Here is a 25,188-nt window from a genome sequence, read left to right on the forward strand (position 1 = left end):
GGGAGAACCTCGAGTTTCGTCTAGCTAATGTTAGTAGATGCATTTCCTTCAGGGAATTGGGTGAAATTTTGGGTCTTAGTGATGAACCAAGTTATTTTAAGAATTATGGAAAGTATGACCCCGACCCTCTTTGGGAGGCAATTTTCGGAAGGAAATTTGAGCATTTTCATGCGAGTCGTGCTCTTTTAGTCCACCATCCGGGCATAAGGGTATGGCACAAGGTCATAGGAAACACCATTATTGCAAGGAAAGATACCAACCATTTCACCAAACTTGATTTTATTCTTCTTGAATCGGCTTTGAACATTGGAAGAGTACACACCAAGCCTTTCAACTCTTTAAGGCTTTTGGTAGATAGATGGCTCAACATTGATTGTGGGAAGAAAGGCACTACCGTTATTATCAATGGCGGCCTAGTCACTATCCTAGCTAAATACTTTGATCCTAACTTCAACAAGGATAACAAGTATAAAGCAAAGGAGGGTGGTCATCTTGTTGATATGCATACTATGATACACAAGTACAAGTGGGTTGCCCATAACCCTCTTGACACCGAGTATGGATGGCTCACTAGTGAGGCTAGATCGTTTAATTTGCCTTCAAAGATTTGTCGTCTAAGCGTCCACCGGACCAATTATCTACTTCCCCTTTCAAAAGAGGCCGAGTATATTATCCGACAACAAAAGGGTGAACTTGAAATGCCCTCCTCTTCCATTGTCACACCACCTTACCCTTTTGAGTACCAAGAGTTCAAGCCGGAAGGTGTTGAAGCAAAAAATGATTATTTGACTCATCTCATGCAAGCAATGCACAAGCAAGCCTTTGAGGATCGGAAAAATGCTTACTTGGCTCAATATCCACCCCTCCTACACTAAGCTAGGCAAGGACTACTTGATCCATCATGTCTTTTGCCTAGTTGGGCGGATAGAGAAGTCCTATTTTCGGGTGCATCTAGGGTCGTTTCGGGTGACAATGAGGTTGTCGGTAATGAAGATGTTGATGATAACATTGATGAGGAAGCAAGTGAAGAAGTAGAAGAGGATGGTGAGCAAGATGATGAGCAAGGTGAAGAAGAAAGTGAAGAAGCAAATGAAGAGGGAAGTGGCAATGTGACCACTTCTAATGAGGAAAGTGATGATGATGATGATATGATGGATGATTAGCAAGCCTTGGAGGCTCCTACCCTCTCATGGTTTGTCTATTTCTCTCTTTGTTTTAATTATTTTCTTGATCATTGTTGGAGTAGTCCTAGCACCATAGAGGACTCACACCTCGGTACCATTGAGGTGTTCTCATTTTATTGTTCCCACTTTCAAAATCCAAAATGACAAATTAGTTTCATGCATTGCATAGTGTATGCATGAACTACACCCATCCTTGGACATTAGCAATAGTCTCTAACTCGGTTTGGGGAAGTTAATGCATACACAACGGGAGGTAATCTAAATTATCCTCTCCGTCATAACAAAAACCATGCATCATGTAGTGTAGACTAGTGTAGATTGCATTTAGTATAGAAATCATGCATCATCTTTGCATAATTTCCCATCATTTTGGCCATTGAGGATAATGCCCATATTAGTGTGGGGATGGGGAATTATAACTTAAATTTATATTCCAAAATGATAAAAATTGAAAAATTTTGAAAATCATAAAAATTTGAAAATTAAAATGCCAAAAACATGTTTATTTCCTTTTGTAGTGTAGTCTTGTTTATATTATTGTATATATTGTGTTTGTTCTATCCTTGTTCACATTGATTGACTACGCCACATCCGAGACATGAGGATCATAAAGACCGCATGGTATGATCTTTCCAATCTCCTTTTTCCTCTTTATGTTAATGACTATGTGGCTTTATTTTGTTTGATGCGGTATAACAATGTGAACTTAGGACTTGCATTTAGTTTATATGTCATATTAGTTGATAGAATCACTTGCATTAGGATGTTTATATTAGTTGCATCATAGCATATAGTTGCATTTAGATAAAAGTTTTGAAAAATGCCTAATTAGGAACTTTGAAAAGAGCAACTAAGCCATTACAAATACTTGTTCAACTTAAGACTTTGCCTACTAGAATGGTTGTAAAACACCCTAGATAGTGTCATACTAGTGTATTTTGACCCATGACCCAAAGCCTAGTCAAGGGTTTGCATGTGAGTCACCTATCCAACCCCGTGATGCGATGTGGACTTGGTTAACTTGTCTAGGTGACCTTGATTGACCTTGTGGTAAGGCAACACAAAAATATTTTCTATCAATAAGCTTGAAGTGCTCATTTCAAAGAATTTTGTCATGTGGAAGTAATTTAATGCCAAGGAAACCTCAAAAGTTATGAATTGTTGAATGTTGAGAAATTTAAATTGTTTTGATGGAGGCGTACCACTACGATGTGCTTTGGAGCGGGATCCATTGAATTGGGCCCCCACACGGTTGTGAATTTGGCCGCCCAGAGACAGAGTGACTATCACCCCGAAAAGCTATTGTCTAGAGTCTAACCGGTTGCCTAATAAGCGATTGGCGAAAGCAAAGGACACTAGCCCGGAAGGGACAAACCCCATCTAAAATTTTTGAAATGTGAAAGTGAAATGAGGACAATTTTGAATACTAGTCATATCCACCCGTTGTGTATAAAGATTTGAGCATTTCATTCCCAAAAAGCCTTTTTGTCAAGCCACTTTGTCGAGCTTGGGACGATCCATGACCTTTACTTTTGTAGAGAATTCTAGACTTGTCATGTCATATGCTACTAGCATCATAGGGATCATCATTCCACCACCATCCGATCGCTCTTGACGAAAGCATTTGGAAATTGAGGATGAAAGTAGTCTAGTTTAACACCATTTAGAGGTGATTTAGTGTCATCCTCTTAGCCTTAGTAATTTGTTGAACTAGTATTTGTGAAGGATTACATGCTCTTAAATTTGTTCCTCTTTAGTGCCTCCGCCGCTTGATGAGGAAGTGGCTATTCTTTTGTAGATGCATCCATTATGTGATTTTGTGTGCTTAATGTTTGGATGTGTCGCCATTTTGGCAAGACCCACCTTGCCTTGCAAGAAGGCATCCTACCCTATGGTTGTCTTGTTGTGAGTTGAAGGGGCGGAGTGAGACCCGCTAACCGTCTCATATCGGCTATGTTATTAGGTTAGTTTAAATAATGGTCCTAGTCTTTATCACCTCTTTACTCGGGACGAGCAAAGGTTCGGTTTGGGGATATTTGATGTGACCATAATTAGCGCATATTTAGCCCCCGAATTAGCCTTGTTCCCATGCTTTTTAGTGCATATTTGGGTCATTTCTTATCTTTAGTTCTTTGTTTTGCATATTCTTTGAGATTTTGATCCCTTGGTAGGAAAGGAGTAAGAATCTTGCATTTTCATGGCAAAACGAGACTAAATTGATCGAATCCAATGACCAAGCATCAAGGAGAGACAAGATTAGAAGGCCTTTGTACATATTATAGTAGATGAGCAATGTTGAGAAAGGATCCTTGAGTCCCCAAGGAAATCCCCAAGGAATTTATGAAGAAAAGGGAAGAAAAGAAGAAGAAATCTTGCTGAAGAACAATCCGTGCGGATTGACTACAATCCGGCCGTCCTCCACCTGCACAATCCGTGCGGTTTCATCACAAGACGCTCGGGTTAGCTCTGCCACAATCCGCCCGGATTCATCCAAAGCCGCTCGTGTTCCACCGCCAGAATCCGCCCGTCCCGACACTAATCCGCTCGGATTCCTCTACAGCGCAATTTCGTCTTCTCCAAGCTACAAAGAAAGAAGCCCTTCCTTCGAAAAATACCGGCTCCTCCCTACTCAATCTAAAAAGTGTAATTACTAGTTTAGCCCTTAGTTAACCCTAATGCATCCCCCTAATATCCACTATAAATACTCCATTAGTCTAATTAGAAGAGCATGTTCTTCTTATCAATTCTTAGCGTAGTTAATACCAATCAAATCTCTCTTTAATTTTGTAATCAACAATTAATCAAGTTCTAATACAAGTTTTATTTCCTTAATCTCTCTTTTGTTCATCCTTTATTTTGGGTAATTGAAGATTATTTGGGTTATTATTGGGAGATTGACAACCTCTCAATCAAGCATCAAGTACTTCTTTTATCTTTGCTTTATTATTGGAATCATTAGTAGGTATAATTCTCTTAATCCCTTTTTAATTATTGTTAATTACTTTCATTTATTCATCATGTTTCATTTTGTTGGTATGATTGACAACCTTGCTAGCATGATCAACATGATAATGAGTGAGTAGTCTCTTAGCTAGGGTTAATGGGTGATTAGGGGAAACCAACATGGGGAATGATTCATGCTTAAATTAATATGCTTTCATGTTTTATTTGCTTTCTTGTTTTGACCTCAACTCATGCACATGTTATATTTGATGAAATGCTAAGCCTATGAATCCTTGCATTTACCACCATCTCCTATCTTTTCAATGAGACTTGTAAGACATAACCCAACTCATGTCTCATTAGACCATGCATGTTGTTGAGTAGGGAAGACTAAGTCGACTTGTAGGTGTTGTACAATCTAATCGATTCGGCTCCGGGACCCAAACTTTCCTAGGATTGTAAGATATAAACCAACGCAATCCATCACAATAATAATTGCTTGCTTATAATTTGAGAACATGTTTGTATGATCAATTCCCATGATTCCCCTATGACCCCATGACACCCTAGTGCTTTTTAATCAATTGTTTACAACCCTTTAATTCATCTTGCTTGTTTATTTCCATTGATATTTTAGTTTAGTGACCTTCTACATCAACCCAATTTGTGACACCCCTAAGACACCACTAGTTGCAATAGAAATCTCGTTTCAATACCCGTCCCTTGGGATCCGACCTTTACTTGCCTCTTTACTAATTGTAGAGTTGTTTGTGAAGCTATAAATTATGTTTTGATTCGGATGTGACCCAACGACCACACCTTAAATTGTGAACACAAAACGGACCGATCAAGGAGAAAGATTTTCGGGTTACTTTGAAGGATTTTGGATGGGTAGTTGAGAAACCTGTGTATCCAACATCTTATTATGAGCTGCAAGTTCAGCTATTTGATTCGTCTGCTTTTGTTGCATCATCAACTTTTGTTGCAACATAGCCTTCATCTCTGTCATATCATTACTTGGAGCTTGTTGAGGAGCTTGCTGAGGAGTTTGTTGGGGAGGTTGTTGAAATTGTTGGCGTTGATTATTGAATTAATTACCTCCTTGGCTCTGTCAATTATAACTACCCTGATGATTCCCGCGGTTTTAAGGAATCACATAATTAGAATTGGTAGGTTATTGTTGCGGCTGCGGGTTTTCGACATTCTGACTTGTCCACTGAAGGAATGGTGGCTCCTTGGTCCTCTCATTACAAAATTAGAGAAGGGTTTACCTTGTCTATAAAACTGAAAGGCATTAACCTGCTCTTTAGAGCTCATACACTCAGCAGCTATATAACCATCAACGCCACAACGAGCACAGGACTCCTGTTGTTGAACCATAGCATGAACGATTTGTTGTTTACCTAAGGTTTGTGTAGTCTTCATCTCTGCAATTGAGGCGCTCAACGCCTCCAATTATGCTGCAATAGCACTATCTGCTCCTTCTCCCCTTGTACTTTCTCTTGGGTTACCATACTCAGCAGTGTGAGTAGCCAGCTCATCTATCAGTTTCCAAGCAGTAGAATCATTGTGTTATTCTGAAATCTCCCATTACCAGAAGAATCAAGGAGAGCTCTATTATCGTCGTACAACCCATTATAGAACTGGTTGCAAAGAAACCAAGTCTTAAAGCTATAATGTGGAACAAAACGAACTAGTCTTTTGAACCTCACCCATGCCTCATTCAAGTCTTCAGTAGGGCCTTGTTTGAAACTAGTAATTTGGCCTCTTAGAGCATTAGCCTTTTGCGGTAGGAAATACCTCTTGTAGAATGCAAGAGCTAACGAATTCCAGTCAGTGATAGCATGAGCCTCCATATCTAAATCGCGCAACCACTCCACAGCACCATCTCTTAAAGAGAAAGGAAAAAGCACCTGTTAAACTTAATCTTGAGTCAACCCAGTAGTTAAGGGGATGGAACATCCATAATCTGTGAATCTCTCCATGTGTTTTGCAGGGTCTTCACTAGCTCCTCCTCCAAATATATTTCGCTCCACCAAATTGATGTATGATGGGCGAATCTCAAAATTACTGATGAGTCATAATTATTTTCATATTTATGCCTCCCCGTAGTTACTTTTGATACGATTTTCGTGCTAGTTTATATTAATCATATGCCTTTATTGCTAGAATTTCGATACTTCCGCTATTTGGTGTTTAATGCTGGAATGATGCATTTATGCATCAAAGGATTAAAATGAGCACCGCAGAGTGGATATGAAGGAATACACAGAGCATGACAGGGGAATCTAAAAGATTAAAGGAAGAGAAGTGAAGAAGACAACACGAAGAAAACATCTTAAACGGGAAGAATACTCGATCAAACCTAAGCACACTCGATCGAGTGGGTATGTACTCGATCGAGTACACCTAGGCTCGATCGAGTACACATCGAGCTGAGGGTTTTCACGCAATTTCCTAAAGTCGGTTACACTTTATTATAAATACCTAATTCGTACCCACTGTTATTTTTATGCTTTGCTCACACTTTATTTACTTCTGAACCCTAGAAAAACTCTTTGTTTAGTTTATTAATATTACTTTCGGATCTAGAACTCGTTCTACCTTTATTTTCTACGGTATTTAATATTTCTTCACTAATTATTCAAATTAGTTATTCAATTGTTATTGTTCTTATTGCATGTCTTTAATTATGTCTTCAATTATCATTGTTGTTGTTAATCTTAATAGCATGAGTAGCTAATTTATTCATCTAGGGTGAAAGGGGATCTAGGTTGTTAGAAGGGGAATTATATTAATGAATTGATAGTTAAAATAGCTTCTTTGTTGTTGTTCAGTTATTGTCTTTATTCTAGTTAGTTAAATATTGGCCAGGGTTAATTGACTAGTTTAGCAATTTGAGACTTTCACCGACCGGGTTAGAATCAATATAGGTTGTGATAACTGAATAGACTGATTTGATGATAGTGACTGCATGTTAAATTAGATGTAAAGGGAATATTGAATAGACCGATCATTTAACCTTAAACAACATAAATTGCTCTATCAATGAATTTAATCACACCCCAAATAACTACCTAGTGAACCTAATCCCTAGACCTTTGAATATTATTGAACTCGTTTTTATTTACTTTTATTGCAAATAGTTGTTAGTAATCAAACAAACAAATCCTTCAAGAAATTGGTTACCTTTAAGACAAATCTAAATATATACAAACTAGATTAATTAACTCGCCTCCCTATGGATTTGACCCTTTCTTGCCAATAACAACCAGTTAGTAGTAATTTAGGATATGTTTTGATAGGCCAATGATTGAAAATAACCTTATCAAATTTGGCGTCGTTGCCGAGGAGGCAACAATTTTTCTGTTTGTTTTTGTTTATTTTTGTCTTTTGTCTCAGGGACCATCAGTTGTTTGAGACCGTTTGATATTTTTCTTGTTGTTTTCATGCATACCTAGGTCTAACAGGTTGGAGATTATACCTTTTGATCCCGAGCCAGAAAAGACTTTTCGGTACAGACGAAAATTTCAAAGAGAAATAGGTCAAGTAGAAGACTTGAGTATACTTGGCAGTAATACAGAGCATATATTTGACGCAGAAGATCAGTCCTTTGAAGAGGACAAGCCTATTTCTACCAAAAATTCAACAAAGATGCCTACTTTGCTAGTCATTCTGAACTTACGTTGGCTTCTATTCCTAAGGGATTCAATCTATCCACTACTGACAAAGGCACTTTTGAGATTCGTCCATCTTACATCAATTTGGTGGAGTGAAACCTGTTTGGGGGAGGAGCTAATGAGGATCCTGCTAAGCATATTGAGAAATTTACTGATTATTGTTGCTCTATTCCACTGACTGCAGGAGTAACTTAAGATCAGGTGAAGAAAGTTCTCTTTCCCTTTTCGCTAAGAGACGGCGCGGCCGAGTGGTTGAGGGATCTAGATATGGAGGATCATGGGGTCATTGACTAGAATACCTTAGCTCTTGCATTCTACAAGAGATACTTTCCACCGCATAAGACTAATACCTTGAGAAGCCAAATTAGTAGCTTCAAACAAGGTCCCATTGAAGATTTGAATGAGGCATAGGTTCACTTTAAGAGACTAGTTTGTTCAGTTCCCTATCATGGCTTTCAAAAGTGGTTCCTTTGCAACCAGTTTTACAATGGGTTGTATGATGATCATACAGCTCTACTTGATTCTTCAGCTAATGGGAGATTCCAGGACAATACTAACGATGATAATGGATGGAAATTGATTGATCAGATAGCTACCCGCACCGCTGATTATGGTAACCCCAAAGGTAGTAAGAGAGGGGGTACTTCGGATAATGTTGTCGCGACACAGCTGGAGGCCTTAACTACTCAAATAGCCGAGTTAAAGACATCTTAGTTTTCGGGTAATAAGAAGGAAACGGTTCATGCCATGATTCAACAAGAAGTGTCCTGCGAGAGATGTGGGATTGATGGCCACACTACGGCCAGATGTATGAGTACAATTGAACAGGTTCATGCTTTTCAGTCTCTCAAGTAAGGTACTCCATATTGTAACTTCTTCCGTGAAAGGAGTCATAATGTATTTGCTCAAGCCACGTAGAAGACTGCTTACATCATTCCCCAAAATCTTGGTAATCAACAACAAGGGAATTTTATTCGACAGAATAAAGGAGGTTTCCAATAGATGCAACCTCCTCTACAAGCTCCAAGTAATGACATGGCTGAGATGAACGCTTTGTTGCAGCAGACTTTAATGATTCAACAAAAGCAAACGGCTCAAATTTCTGAACTTATAGCTCGTAACCACAAGTTGGATACTCAAGTTGCTCAATTGGCGGTTCAAAACCCCTTAAAATAGCCTGGCAATCTTCCTCCTCAAGGTAAGCAAGCACATGAACAAGTTAATGGTATTTCATTGAGGATCGGTACTACATATCAAAGTACGGATGTGCCCATTGATGAAGATGAGGTCCCTTACATGCATCCTAAGGGGTTGGGTAATCTTGAGCTGAGTGATGATGAAAACGAATTAAGCAAAGGAAGAACACGGGATAAGAAGAAAGACGAGAAAGCTGGAGAAACAGTGTGTACTCAATCGAGTAGCCACAGGCTCGATCGAGTATTCACCCCAGAAGTTGATTTTTCTTGTGTTTCAGCTACGGCATTAGATGAAAATAGGATCCTCGATCGAGTGACCCCTGGACTCGATCGAGTACACCCCGTAACTGACGACGGTGCTTCTAAAACGACTACTAAAGCAAAATAAGCCGAGCCAATTAAAATTCAATTACCTTTTCCACACCGATTAAAAAAATCTAAGCTTGAACAACAGTTCGGGAGGTTTATGGAGGTAGTAAAGAGTCTTCAAGTAAGTGTGCCATTTACTGAATTGGTAACTCAAGTGCCGGCGTATGATAAAATTTTTAAAGAGATCTTGTCCAAGAAACGGTCTTTTGATGAAGTTGAGATGGTGACATTCACTCAGGAGTGCACATCCACATTGGAAGCTAACTCACTACCAAAGCTAAAGAATCCAGGGAGTTTTTCTATTCCATGTGATATTGGTAGTATAGCTATAGATAAAGCCCATTGCAATTTAGGTGCTATTGTTAGTGTCATGCCGTATTCTATATTCAAAAAGTTAAATACGGGTCAACTTCGTGTTACCTATATGACCTTGCAGATGGTTGATAGATCTTTAAAAAGCCCATTGGTTGTCTTAGAAGATGTGCCAGTTAGAGTAGGGAAATATTTTATTCCAGTTGATTTCATTGTTATGGCTATGGCCGAAGACTCACAAGTACCTATTATTCTTGGGAGACCATTCCTTCACACCGCGGGAGCACTCATAGATGTTAAGGATGGTAGTTTGACACTAAGGTTTAGGGATGACACTATTAAATTTGTTCTTGATAATGCTTTCAAGCGTCCCTATTCGTGATTCCTTTGCTTTGCGTTTAGACAGGAATCAGTCTGACGCCCCTGCTGTTGCATCAGGACCATGGAGAAAGGAGATGGATGAGATAGAGAAATTGATATATGGAGGTAAGCCTCATCCTGAGCCGGTTTACAACTTTGATTACGATGTTGACATAGAAGCTGAGCTGGATGCCTTTGAGGACGAGATTTTTAGAGAGGAGCCCGTCAAAGTTTTTGATCAAGCTACCATGATGGATGAAGCACCCCATCTCCTCCCAAAAGATGATAACTCTAAGAGTGATGAGCATACTTGCTCATATTTTATATTAGATTTGGAGTTTGATGAGACAGAACTCTATTCATTGCTTATTTTCATTGCTTATACTTTTTATTGGTGCTACTTATGTCGGTGTGCAGCACATGCGCTAGTTTTTGATTTACTATTGCGTGCTTTAAGTTGTATTGATTATGCCTTGTATGGAATTTGTTTTTAGATGCAGGAAATTGTCTTGCCAGATGAGTACTCGATCGAGTGCAACCAGGCTCGATCGAGTACCCTAGTGTTTTGGGTTTAAAACGTAGCCAGATGATGACGGAATTGCGCGGTTGGTCTTTTCCCCAATTTTTGCAGCTGGTTTGGGGGAACTCCTACGCTCTTACCCGGTATTCTCTTCCCTTGTATCTACTTTTATTGTATTATCTCTATTAAATTTTCATTCCTTTTGTTAGGTGTGTCCTGTAGGTTATTGTGGTTTGCTGTGTGATTGTTATGTTGTAGCATGTAGGCGTCACAATGAGGACACTGTGACATTTAGGTTTGGGGGAGTATTCTTTAATTATGTTGTGTGATTTATTTTTGTTGTGTGCATTTAAATCCAAAAATCGCATAAAAATTAAAAAGTTTCAAAATACAAAAGCATGTTTTTATTTGTTTTAGGTCGAGTCTTGGTGAATTAAATAACAATGATGTTAAATTGCATTATTTTTGCATTTGAATCCAGATTTGGTTGTCCATGTACGTTGTTTTGACCCGTTATTTATGAAAACAAAGCTCATAACCCAAGTCTTGACCGTATTTGACATGCCTCGTGCTAATTAGATTTGACACAATTATGTTGGTAAACTACTTAAATTCTGAGGTCTATAGAGCTTCCTAGGCCAGGAATATCAATAAACTGGTCTCATTGTTAATTAGGCTTGAGTGTGGTTCTCCTTGTGGAATATGTAATATCAAACTGCATAAGTGTGTGATGAGCGTGTCGTTGTACATTCTCAAACACATTTATACCCAACTACTAGCATAACAAGCAAGTCGGGATCGAACCCAAAGGACGAGGGTACTCAAATTGTTCACTCTAATTGTAGTTGCACTAGGGTGTCACGATTTAGTTTGGGTTGCTGATTCTAAACTAATAAGAGCAATGAAAGGTAAACAAGAAATAAAACAAGGGTGTGAACAAATGATAAACAATACTAGGGAATCATGGGGTCATAGGGGAATCATGGTGAGATCAAACAAACAAGTTTCATAGATGCAAGCAATTATTATTGTTGGGATCAATTTAGTGTATATCTTACGATTGATAAGGAAAACTTAGGGCTCGGGGCCGAGTCGGTCAAGATTGTACAACACCTAAAAGTCGACTTAGTTTTCCCTATTCATGGTGATATAACATAAATGAGTCCTAGGAAGGTTTGGGTCCCGGAGCTGAGTCGGTCAAGACTGTACAATACCTACAATCGACTTAATTCTTCCTAGTCAACTATATGCATGGTCTAACAAGACTTGAGTTGGTTTATGTCTTACAAGTCTTGTTGAAAGCATAAGAGAAACATGCTAGGTTGTCAATCAAGCATTTCATCAATCATGACATGTGCATAAGTTGGAAAACAATAAGCAAGCATTCATATGATCTCATTAAGCATAAATCTTTCCCGTGATTAACTCCCCTAATCCCCACTAATCCCTAGTTAGGAGACTACTCACTCATTATCATAGAAGGCATGTTATCAATGGTGTCAATCATCTTAATAAGCATAAACATGATGAAAGAGTGAAGAAAAAAGCAATAAAGAGTAAAGAGTAAAGAGATTACACTAATATTCAGATAAACAAATGGAAAGCAAAGAATAATAGAAGAGAACTTGATTAATTGATGAAGAGTTGTCAATTCTCCAATAATAACCCAATAATCTTCAATTACCCAATAATAAATCTTGAACAATAATTAAGGAAAGATTAATGTGTAATTTGTGGAAAGATTAAATGCTAATTTATTCTAATCTACTCCTAATGAAAGCTTAATCTAAACTAAGGAAGCATTCTCTCTTGATTATTACAAATGGAGTATATATAGTGGTACAACATTAGGTTAAGCATGGGTAGATTAGGAAATAATATGCTTAGGTGTCGAAAAGAGCCTTGCAAGTCTTAGGAGGAGCCCCACGACTCGCCATTGCAAAGACAATCTCGCTGCATAACAATCCGCTCGATCTGGGCTGAAAACTGAAGGAAATGTAGATTCATATATATACTAACATACTCATATATGTCGAAAATAATTTGTCATAAAATTAAATGTGGATTTTATGCATGCAAACAATATAAAATAGAGGAGAAATCATGTCCTTACATTGATGATTTCGGTTCAAATGGGCACAAAAGAATTCTCCTTTTCTTTTGTTCTTGAGCTTTCCTTAAATGGAAGAACAAGATCCAAGTGTAGGATCTCTCCTTAGGAATAATACCCAAAGCTAACCCTTAATCTAATTAATATTATTTGATCTAGTATAATAATAATCTTGTGAAAAATTGAACCAAAATGTTTGGTTTTTAGTTCCTAAAACCGGGTAGAGGAGAAGGAATTTTGGAGTATATTATCTCTCTAATTTATCATTAAAATGTAGAGAGGAAATTTTATTTCTTACACTAGAAATTATAAAATGTGAATGAATGAATAATTTAGAGGAGAAAAACTCTCTAAATGCTCTAGAAAAACCGGTGGGGGGAGGAGCTTTTTGGGGAGCCAATGCATGCCCATATTTGTCTTCATAAGATAAATAGGGTTGCATGGCTACTCTAGCTTTTTCATCATTATGTTTTCTATTTAAAATATAAACACAATTTTAGCCTAATACTCCTCTAATATTTCGGCACTTTTAGATAATATGGATTCCATATTATTTTTGTCAATTGTCAATATGTCACATGTCACATGTCACATAAATTTGTTATGTATTTTTAACATATTAAAAATCAACGTATTAATAAAAATACGTCACATACAAAAATCGACTTAGTAATTTCATAATTACTTGTGCCAAAATATTTTACCAATTTATAAATCACAACAGATTGTATTTATAATAATTCATTTAATTCCGATTGTTTCTTTAAACAATAATTTCATCCGAGTAATGATACAATTCAATTACTCGCATCGTATCTCATTTAATCACATTTCAATTTGATACGTAAATTTCACTTCCAAAATCGTCCGTCAATTTTTCAAGTAATTTAATCAACTCGTAACGTTATACGATTAATTAAATAATCAATTAAGAGTGTTGCCCTATAGGTATGACCTAGGGGTCAATCGATCACCACCGTCGCACGACAGTAATGTCAAACTCTAGTCACCAATCATTACCGATATATGTTGACCAGTTGACAGTATAAATACTTCCCAATTGTATTCTTTAAAATGAGATTTAAAAATGATATTTAAATCATGTGATCGCACTATTGTTGAGGACATATTTCCCAACAATCTCCCACTTGTCCTCGACAAGTGTGCATCACCAATTCTCTTGTCCTATTACTATCTCCCACTCAATGCATGGTGTCTTTCAGGTCGTACTTGCAAGTGATCATATCGAGAGTGGTTTCCTCGATCTGGAGAATAACTGATTGACCGGGCTTATCTATCATAGATACTTTCCGAGCGTGGCCACGCATTTCCAGTTCATTACTCCTCGAGTGGCCCTGAGATATTGTTATAACCCTGACTAGGGGTGGACAATTCCTATCGCACTCATTCCCTTCGACTAGCCACAGCCATCATAACCCAAAATATGCCCATTTGACCTCATTTACGAAGGTCGTAGTAACACAAATCAAAGTTAATCTGAAACTGTGCCATCTTAGGCGAATAGTCTTTAGTCAAAAGAATCGACTCATTAGAATACTATAGTAGCTCTCGCCACGACCAGGCTATATAAATTTGCAGAACTCTATAAGCGGTCATAAGGCCGATAAAATGTTCCTAATGATGCCTTGCCTATGTGATCGACTAGTCATCTCACATGACTCTATGGCACTTGAACTTGCCATCAATCGCCTCACACTCTAGTCACTTCGAGACGTCACCTCATACAAGTGACTATGGGCAAATACTATGTTAATCCGTGTTCACTTTAACGGGGTTCAATTGTCTTCACAACCCGTTTGGATGTAACAATGTATAAATTAAAGATAAAAGACAAATGTGATTGTGAATATGAACAAAAACAACACTTTTATTTCATTTCAAAATCTAACAAAAGCTTGGTACACGTTTAAGTCCCATGGACGTAACATATCCATCATGCTTAGCCTGTGATAAAGGCTTGGTGAGCGGATCGGCTATGTTGTCATCCGTCCCAACCTTACAAATCGCAATTTCCTTTCTTTCAATGAAATCTCTTATTACATGATATTTTCTAAGTACATGTCTAGATCTATTACTAGACTTTGGCTCCTTAGCTTGGAAGATCGTCCCACTATTATCACAATAGAGAGTGATGGGATCATTGGCGGTAGGTACTACTTTTAGTCCTTCCGTGAATTGCTTGATCCACATAGCTTCCTTGGCGACTTCGATCTTTGCTATGTACTCAGCCTCCGTTGTCGAATCCATGATTCTGACTTCCTTGAAGCTTCTCCACTTACGGCACCACCATTGAGCATGAAAACAAAACCAGCTTGTGATTTCATGTCATCTCTATCTGTTTGAAAACTTGAGTCCGTGTATCCACTAACACGCAACTCAGTGTCTCCTCCAAACACAAGGATAGAGTCCTTAGTTCTTCTCAAGTACTTAAGGATGTTCTTGACAGCAATCCAGTGACTCTCACCTGGATTTCCTTGATATCTACTCGTCATGCTCAAGGCATACGAGACATCAGGAAGTGTGCATATCATGACATACATGATTGATCCAACAGCGGAAGCGTAAGGGATCAACTTCATGCGTTCAGCATCATGGGGTTTGGAGGGACATTGAGTCTTGCTCAATATCGTTCCGGTTACCATAGGTACCAAACCCCTTTTGGATTTGTCCATGCTGAATCGTCGAAGAATCTTATCAACATAAGACTCTTGACTTAGTGCCAATATCCTCTTGGATCTATCTCTATAGATCCGGATACCTAATATGCGTTGTGCCTCTCCTAAATCCTTCATTTGGAAGTGGTTACCTAACCACTTCTTAACAGAAGACAACATTGGAATATCATTTCCAATGAGTAGTATGTCATCGACATACAAGATTAGGAACACAACATTGCTCCCACTGAATTTCATGTATAAACATGGTTCCTCAATATTTCGAGTGAAACCATTTTCCTTTATAACATGATTGAATCGATGATTCCAACTTCTAGATGCTTGCTTAAGACCATAAATGGATCTCTTAAGCTTGCACACTTTGTTAGGATTTTTAGAATCAACAAAACCTTCGGGTTGTATCATGTACACCTCCTCTTCTAAATGCCCATTTAGAAAAGCGGTTTTGACATCCATTTGCCAAATTTCATAATCATGAAATGCGGCGATCGCTAACAAAATCCGTATGGATCTTAGCATGGCTACGGGGCGAAGGTCTCATCATAATGGAGACCTTGGACTTGGGTAAATCCTTTGCCACTAGCCTAGCTTTGTAGACATCGTCATGTCCTTCTATGCCATTTTTGACCTTGAATATCCATTTGCATTGGAGGGGTCTTGCCCCTTTAGGCAAATCTACCAAGTCCCAAACTTGGTTTTCATGCATAGAATCCATTTCGGACTTCATGGCTTCAAGCCATAAGGAGGAATTCGGACTAGAGATTGCGGTCTTGTAGGTGGCGGGCTCGTCACTTTCTATAAGTAACACATCGAGTGTTCCATTTTCCTCGATAAGTCCCACATATCGATCGGGATGGCGAATTACTCGACTCGTCCTTCTTAGTGGAGGAGGTACAACCGCGTTAGACGACGAAGGAACATCTTCTTGCGTCTCTACCTCGGTTTGTAGCTCTTGAACTTCATCAAGTTCAAAATTTCTCCCACTCTGTCTCTTAGAAATAAATTCCCGTTCTAAGAAGACTGACCTCGCAAGACACAAACACTTTGTTCTCTTGAGGTTTATAGAAATAGTAACCTCGAGAGGTCAAAGGATAGCCTACAAAGATGCACTTTTCAGATCTTGGGGCAAGCTTATTGTCGGGTTTAGTTTTGACGTAAGCATCACATCCCCAAATTTTCATGTAGGATAGATTAGGAACTTTTCCTTTCCATGTTTCAAATGGAGTCTTTTCGGTGGCTTTAGTGGGACTATTATTTAAAGATAGAATTGCAGTTTGGATTGCAAATCCCCAAAACGAGTTAGGTAACTCGGTTTGACTCATCATGGATCGAACCATATCAAGTAGGGTTCGATTTCTCCTTTCGGCAACACCATTCAGTTGTGGTGTTCTGGGTGGAGAAAGTTGTGATATGATACCACAACCTTTCAAGTGTGAATCAAATTCAAGGCTAAGGTATTCACCACCACGATCGGATCGTAGTGCCTTAATCCTCTTGTTCAATTGGTTCTCTACTTCGTTTTGAAATTCTTTGAATTTTTCAAACGCTTCACTCTTATGTTTCATTAAATAGATATACCCATATCTACTTAAATCATCGGTGAAGGTTATGAAGTAGTCATAATTACCACGAGTGGTGATAGTCATTGGTCCACATACATCGATGTGTATGAGTCCCAATAGCTCACTAGCTCGTGTCCCTTTACCACTAAAAGGATTACGAGTCATTTTGCCAAGTAGGCAATATTCGCATGTACCAAATGATTGATAATCAAATGGTGTAATCATATTAGTCGAAACTAATCTTTTGATGCGATTCTCGTTTATGTGACCTAATCGACAATGCCAAATGAACGCTTCACTTGGGTCACTTGTTTTGAGTTTCTTTGATTGAATGTTATAAATATCATTTGTCGGATTTGAGGTCTCTAAAATGTAAATGCCATTGATAGAGGAAGCTTGGCCTATGACCAAGTCGTTCCTAGAAATAGTACAACGATTGTTCTTAATGACAAAACAAAAACCGTCCATGTCTAGCATGGCGATTGAAATAATGTTTTTAGAGAGCGTAGGCACATAAAAACAATTATGCAAATACAACTCAAATCCATTAGGCAAAGCTAAAACATAAGTTCCCTTGGATTCAGCCGCTACCCGAGCTCCATTTCCAAGGCATAGATCCACATCTCCCTTGCTAAGCCTCTCCACATCTCTTAAACCCTGTAAATGATTACAAAGGTGAGAACCACAACCGGTATCTAGTACCCATGTCGTAGTGGAAGTATAATTTATATCAATAACATAAATTTCTTTAGGAATTGTACCTTTTGGAGCAATGAGTCCTTCCCTTATATTTCGCAAATACATGGGACAATTCCTAAGCCAATGTCCCATGCCATAGCAATAATGGCACTCATCATTAACTTGCTTGAAGTTTTTGATTTTCTTTCCTTTCTTCTTGAACCTCTTGCCCTTTGAAGCAAGAACTTGATTGCTAGAGCTCCCACTAGCTTTGGCATCCTTATCTTCCAGAGATAAAGACCCTATAGATCGTATGAGGTAGTCTTCCTGAGACGGACTCACACGAGGTCTAGTAGAAGTGGGTGGTTTAGAAGAGGTGATGAAGTTAAGGTTTCCATCCGAACCTATCCCGAAATGAAGTTCTCTAGTTGTATCGAAATTATTGTTGGAGCATACGTCGTCAAGAACATGGTGATATGACTCAATAGTTATCGGTGCGGTAGCATTTGTTGGATTCATTGTAATGCACTACAAATATGGAGGAAAGGAAATATTAACATTTGTCTTTTTAAATCATACTTGCAAATTAACAAGATATGAACATTTATATAGTGACCTCTACCCAACTATTATAAATGATTCCAAGACCCAAATTCATATCAACTTAGGCACGGGGTAGCCGATGCAACCTTCATTAATATAACTCGGTGGATTAACCTTTTAATCGATTCTACTTTTAGAACTCTTGGTCGATAAAATTACTCTAATGTTTATCTATAGCCCAAAACACATCAACAAGGGCACGGGGTAGCCGATGCAACCCTTATCAATTACTTTTGTTGAGTTCAATCCAAATTTCGAATAAATGTGTCCATTATCCAAACCCACATCAACTCGGGCACGGGGTAGCCGATACATCCCTTATCAACATGAATTCGGTGGATTAACATTCATCACCCACTTCCCCTACGTAACAAGGTTTGTACCCCGGGGTAGCCGAGTGCACTCCCTCGCGAAATAGGTTTTCATGGTTTCTACTATTTGGTAAGGCTATGTCTCAATTAATTGTTTTAGCGAGAGGTCATGCCAATTTATTATCTATCACGTTTTAAGTGAACTAAAGCGGTGAACTACGATAATTTGAATTGACACGGTCGATAAACTCGATAAGATAAAATGCATGTTTTAGTTATGGCGATTTAGCGATGCATGTGACATAAAATAAAATGCAAGCATAAAGATAATAAATCCTAGTATGGCCTTTCCTAAAATAGAAAAAACTATTCAACTATTACATATTCGGAAACCAACTCCATTGGTCCCTTGAACTTCGGTTGTGGCACGCATCTCGAGGTAACACCGTCTTTATGTATCGTCATTCTTGAAGAAATCCGTCTTTTGGAACTCCGGAATGAATAAAATTACATAATAAATTACATAATTTCCTATTATACATTTGTAACTAAAATAAAATAAATCTATTAAATTACAAAACGGTGATACGAGATCACAATAAAATTACAACCGAATCGATATTCCCATACATTTCGGGAAATACCAATTAAAATCTAAGGCCATACTAAGTAAAATTACATAATTCAAAAATTACATAAATTAAAATTATGACAATCATAAAGAAAATGCAGCATTATAATATGTATGAACATGCTCAATTTTATGCTAAATCGCCTTTAATTAGCCAATATCGTATATTACTCGGTTTTTACGGATTTGCGTGATTTCAACATTTTATAATCACAAAAATGCATAAACTCATATTTATGCATAAGTTAATTACCCTAACCTCTTAGGACTCAAAATTTAGTCTTCACTAATAATTTGACCATAATTAACCCACATTTTATAAAATTGTTCATAAATGGACCAAAAATTACAAAAATAAGCTATTAAACTTCAAATAAATCACAAAATTTCAAATAAATTCAAAATTCAAAATTTAAACTCATGAACATTCTGGAAAATTTCCATGACACTCAAAATGTTCAAAAACTTAGGTTAAAAATTTCGAAAATTTACCGGAAAAACAATGTTGCGGTATATCGATTTTTAATAAAATAATCATAAAAACATGGAAAAATTATTTTCATTAACTTTTCAATTTTAGATCTGAAAAAGATAATAAAATGGAACATTAAACGTTTTTCCTAAGTCATAGATTATATTTTATTAATTTTCCACTAATAATGTCACTATTTATACTATTTTTCTTCAAAAATTCATAAATCATGCAAAAAGACTTCTTTATAGCCAATTATTTTACACACATCTTGTAAAATTGCATGTGACAACATATTAATTTTCTATGACCAGATTCTAAATTTAACTTATATTAACCTATTTTTCACCTAAATCCGAATTTAATAATGAAAAATTCATTTTTCGAGCATAACAAGTCCAAAAATTATGAAAGTTTACAGGTTATCTCAAAATAATATATGTGACAACATATCCAAAAATCAATGGAAAATTCGAAGTATAGCTAATTTTAGACCAAAAATGACATTTTTACTCATAAAATAACATTTAAATGCCATTATTGTAAATTATGAACAATAAAAATCCGAAAAATTAACCAAAATATCCTAAAACATTTTAGGACCAGAAATATTAACATGCATGGTTTAATTTCGTGATATATCATAATAACACAAATTTTACAAGTTTTATTTGTTATTCTTATAACTCGGAAAAACTTTTAACCGATTTGCATGCAAACAGCCGTGGCTCTTGATACCGATTGAAGGAAATGTAGATTCATATATATACTAACATACTCATATATGTCGAAAATAATTTGTCATAAAATTAAATGTGGATTTTTTGCATGCAAACAATATAAAATAGAGGAGAAATCATGTCCTTACATTGATGATTTCGGTTCAAATGGGCACAAAAGAATTCTCCTTTTCTTTTGTTCTTGAGCTTTCCTTAAATGGAAGAACAAGATCCAAGTGTAGGATCTCTCCTTAGGAATAATACCCAAAGCTAACCCTTAATCTAATTAATATTATTTGATCTAGTATAATATTAATCTTGTGAAAAATTGAACCAAAATGTTTGGTTTTTAGTTCCTAAAACCGGGTAGAGGAGAAGGAATTTTGGAGTATATTATCTATCTAATTTATCATTAAAATGTAGAGAGGAAATTTTATTTCTTACACTAGAAATTATAAAATGTGAATGAATGAATAATTTAGAGGAGAAAAACTCTCTAAATGCTCTAGAAAAACCGGTGGGGGAGGAGCTTTTTGGGGAGCCAATGCATGCCCATATTTGTCTTCACAAGATAAATAGGGTTGCATGGCTACTCTAGCTTTTTCATCATTATGTTTTCTATTTAAAATATAAACACAATTTTAGCCTAATACTCCTCTAATATTTCGGCACTTTTAGATAATATGGATTCCATATTATTTTTGTCAATTGTCAATATGTCACATGTCACATGTCACATAAATTTGTTAGGTATTTTTAACATATTAAAAATCAACGTATTAATAAATATACGTCACATACAAAAATCGACTTAGTAATCTCATAATTACTTGTGCCAAAATATTTTACCAATTTATAAATCACAACAGATTGTATTTATAATAATTCATTCAATTCCGATTGTTTCTTTAAACAATAATTTCATCCGAGTAATGATACAATTCAATTACTCAGACCGTATCTCATTTAATCACATTTCAATTTGATACGTAAATTTCACTTCCAAAATCGTCCGTCAATTTTTCAAGTAATTTAATCAACTCGTAACGTTATACGATTAATTAAATAATCAATTAAGAGTGTTGCCCTATAGGTATGACCTAGGGGTCAATCGATCACCACCGTCGCACGACAAGTAATGTCAAACTCTAGTCAGCCAATCATTACCGATATATGTTGACCAGTTGACAGTATAAATACTTCCCAATTGTATTCTTTAAAATGAGATTTAATAATGATATTTAAATCATGTGATCACACTATTGTTGAGGACATATTTCTCAACAATACGAGCATCCTGAGCTTCAATTCGAGCGGGTTGAGATTGACCCGAGCGTGTTGAAGGATAACTCGGGTGAGTTGATCTTGACCCGAGCGGGTTGAGCTGCATAATCCTTTTTTCTTGCTTTTATGCCTATGATGCCTTCATATACTCTTTATTCCTATCATCCTTGGGCATCATTCTTCCCTCCCCTTCATACTATTCCATCCAAGATCGTCAACAAGCTTTCGAATATGCGCGAGAGATGGGAATTCCGTCTCATTATCTTATTTCCTACAAAACATATAGATTGCACTAGGAAAGAAAAATAGAACGGATTTGACGGATAAAACGGCCATGAAATGCTATATTAGTATGCAAAAGAAGGTTCAATTAGGGGACAACATGTACACAATTAAGAGCCCCATCAAATATCCCCAAACCGAACCTTTACTCGTCCCGAGTAAAGAGGTGGCAAGAACTAGACCTTTATTTAAACTATCCTAATAATAATATAGCCGATGTGAGACAATTAGCGGGTCTCACTCTGCCCATTCAACTCACAACAAGGCATCTATGAGGTAAGATGCCATCTTGCAAGGCAAGGTGGGGGCTTGCCAAAATGGCGATACATCCAAACATTAAGCACTCAAAATAAGTAATGGATGTATCTACAAAAGAATAGCCACTTTCCTCATCTAAGTGGCGGAAATCACCTACAAGGGAAGAAATTCAAGGGCACACACTCCATCATAGATATTGGTTCTCCTAGTTACTATGTCCAAGAGGATACAAACAAGTCACCTCCAAGTTGTGTTAAACTACGGGTACTACCCCGCATTTTGATAATAATTTATGAGAATAATTTACGTAATTTATTAATTGATTAAAGACATTTCTAATAATAATTACAATAAGACGTTAATTAAATAATAAATTAAGTATGCAAGTCGGGAATTGGGTTTAGCTAATATTTAGCATTGGGCTGTGTGCCATTGTTAGTTGGGCCAAATTTTATGGTTCATCTAGTATGAGTGTGATCGGATTTGTATCGGGAATTAAAAATAATATAATATGGAAATAATAATATATAAAAGTAATAAAAATTATATCAATAATAATAATAAAGTTATGGCAATAATAAATTAGTAAAGATAGTATGAGGGAATCCTACTTATGGTAAGACTAATACAAGTAATAGTAATAATAATATAATGGCAATTATAATAATAATTCCTATACTAATTAAAATAAAGTAAATTATAAGAGTTTCCTAATTGACCTCGCTTTCTCTCTAATCTTACACTATAAATACCGTGCTAAATCTGAGAAATAAATCACAAATTAAGAGGATGAGCTTTAGGAGACGAAAGAAGAATGATGCGAGTCCGTTTCGTGTTCACAAATTAAGATGTGGTCGTTGGGTCACGGTCGAATCAAAACACAATTTATAACTTCACAAACAACTCTACAATTAGTAAAGAGGCAAGTAAAGGTCGGATCCCAAGGGACGGGTATTGAAATGAGATTTCTATTGCAACTAGTGATGTCTAAGGGGTGTCACAAATTGGGTTGATGTAGAAGGTCACTAAACTAAAATAGCAATGAAAATAAACAAGCAAGATGAATTAAAGGGGTGTAAACAATTGATTAAAGGCACTAGGGTGTCATGGGATCATAGGGGAATCATGGGAATTGATCATACAAACATGTTCTCAAAATATAAGTAAGCAATTATTGTTGTGATGGATTGAGTTGGGTTATATCTTACAATCCTAGGAAAGTTTGGGTCCCGGAGCCGAATCGATTAGATTGTACAACACCTACAAGTCGACTTAATCTTCCCTACTCAACAACATGCATGGTCTAATGGGACTCGAGTTGGGTTATGTCTTACAAGTCTCATTGAAAAGATAGAAGATGATAGTAAATGCAAGGATTCATAGGCTTAGCATTTCATCAAATATAACATGTGCATGAGTTGAGATCAAAACAAGCAAGCAAATAAAACATGAAAGCATATTAATTTAAGCATGAATCATTCCCCATGTTGGTTTCCCCTAATCACCCATTTAACCCTAGCTAAGAGACTACTCACTCATTATCATGTTGATCATGCTAGCAAGGTTGTCAATCATACCAACAATATGAAACATGATGAATAAATGAAAGTAATTAACAATAATTAAAAAGGGATTAAGAGATTATACCTACTAATGATTCCAATAATAAAGCAAAGATAAAAGAAGTACTTGAATGCTTGATTGAGAGGTTTTCAATCTCCCAATAATAACCCAAATAATCTTCAATTACCCAAAATAAAGGATGAACAAAAGAGAGATTAAGGAAATAAAACTTGTATTAGAACTTGATTAATTGTTGATTACAATACTAAAGAGAGATTTGATTGATATTAACTACTCTAATTATTGATAAGAAGAACATGCTCCTCTAATTAGACTAATGGGGTATTTATAGTGGAAATTAGGGAGGATGCATTAGGGTTAACTAAGGGCTAAACTAGTAATTACACTTTTTAGATTGAGCAAGGAGGAGCCGGTATTTTTTGAGAGAAGGGCTTCTTTCTTTGTAGCTTGGAGAAGAGGAAATCGTCTTTGTCTTTGGAATCAGGCGGAATAAGGTCGGGACGGGCGGAATCTGGCGTTGGAATCCGAGCGGATTCAAGGGAATCCGGCCGGATTGTTGAGGTGGAATCCGAGCGGATTAGGGCAAAGCCGCTCGGATTGTGCAGCTGCGGGACGGACGGATTGGTGACAATCTGCTCGGATTGTCACTCAGCAACATATCTTCTTCTTTTCTTCCCTTTTTTTCATAAATTCCTTGGGGATTTCCTTGGGGACTCAATGATCCTTTCTCAACATTGCTCTTCTAGTATAATATGAACAAAGGCCTTCTAATCTTGTCTCTCCTTGATGCTTGGTCACTGAATTCGATCAATTTAGTCTCGTTTTGCCATGAAAATGCAAGATTCTTACTCCTTTCCTACCAAGGGATCAAAATCTCAAAGAATATGCAAAACAAAGAACTAAAGATAAGAAATGACCCAAATATGCACTAAAAAGCATGGGAACAAGGCTAATTCGGGGGCTAAATATGCGCTAATTATGGCCACATCAAATATCCCCAAACCGAACCTTTGCTCGTCCCGAGTAAAGAGGTGACAAAGACTAGGACCAATACTAACCTATCCTAATAATATAGCCGATATGGGACAATTAGCGGGTCTCACTCCGCCCCTTCAACTCACAACAAGACAACCATGAGGTAGGATGCCTTCTTGCAAGGCAAGGTGGGTCTTGCCAAAATGGCGACACATCCAAACATTAAGCACACAAAATCACATAATGGATGCATCTACAAAAAGAATAGCCACTCCCTCATCAAGTGGCGGAGGCACTAAAGAGGAACAAATTTAAGAGCATGTAATCCTTCACAAATACTAGTTCAACAAATTACTAAGTCTAAGAGGATGGCACTAAATCACCTCCAAATGGTGTTAAACTAGACTACTTTCGTCCTCAATTTCCAAATGCTTTCGTCAAGAGCGATCGGATGGTGGT

This window comes from Silene latifolia, chromosome X, assembly GCF_048544455.1.
Source record: "Silene latifolia isolate original U9 population chromosome X, ASM4854445v1, whole genome shotgun sequence".
Taxonomy (NCBI): domain Eukaryota; kingdom Viridiplantae; phylum Streptophyta; class Magnoliopsida; order Caryophyllales; family Caryophyllaceae; genus Silene; species Silene latifolia.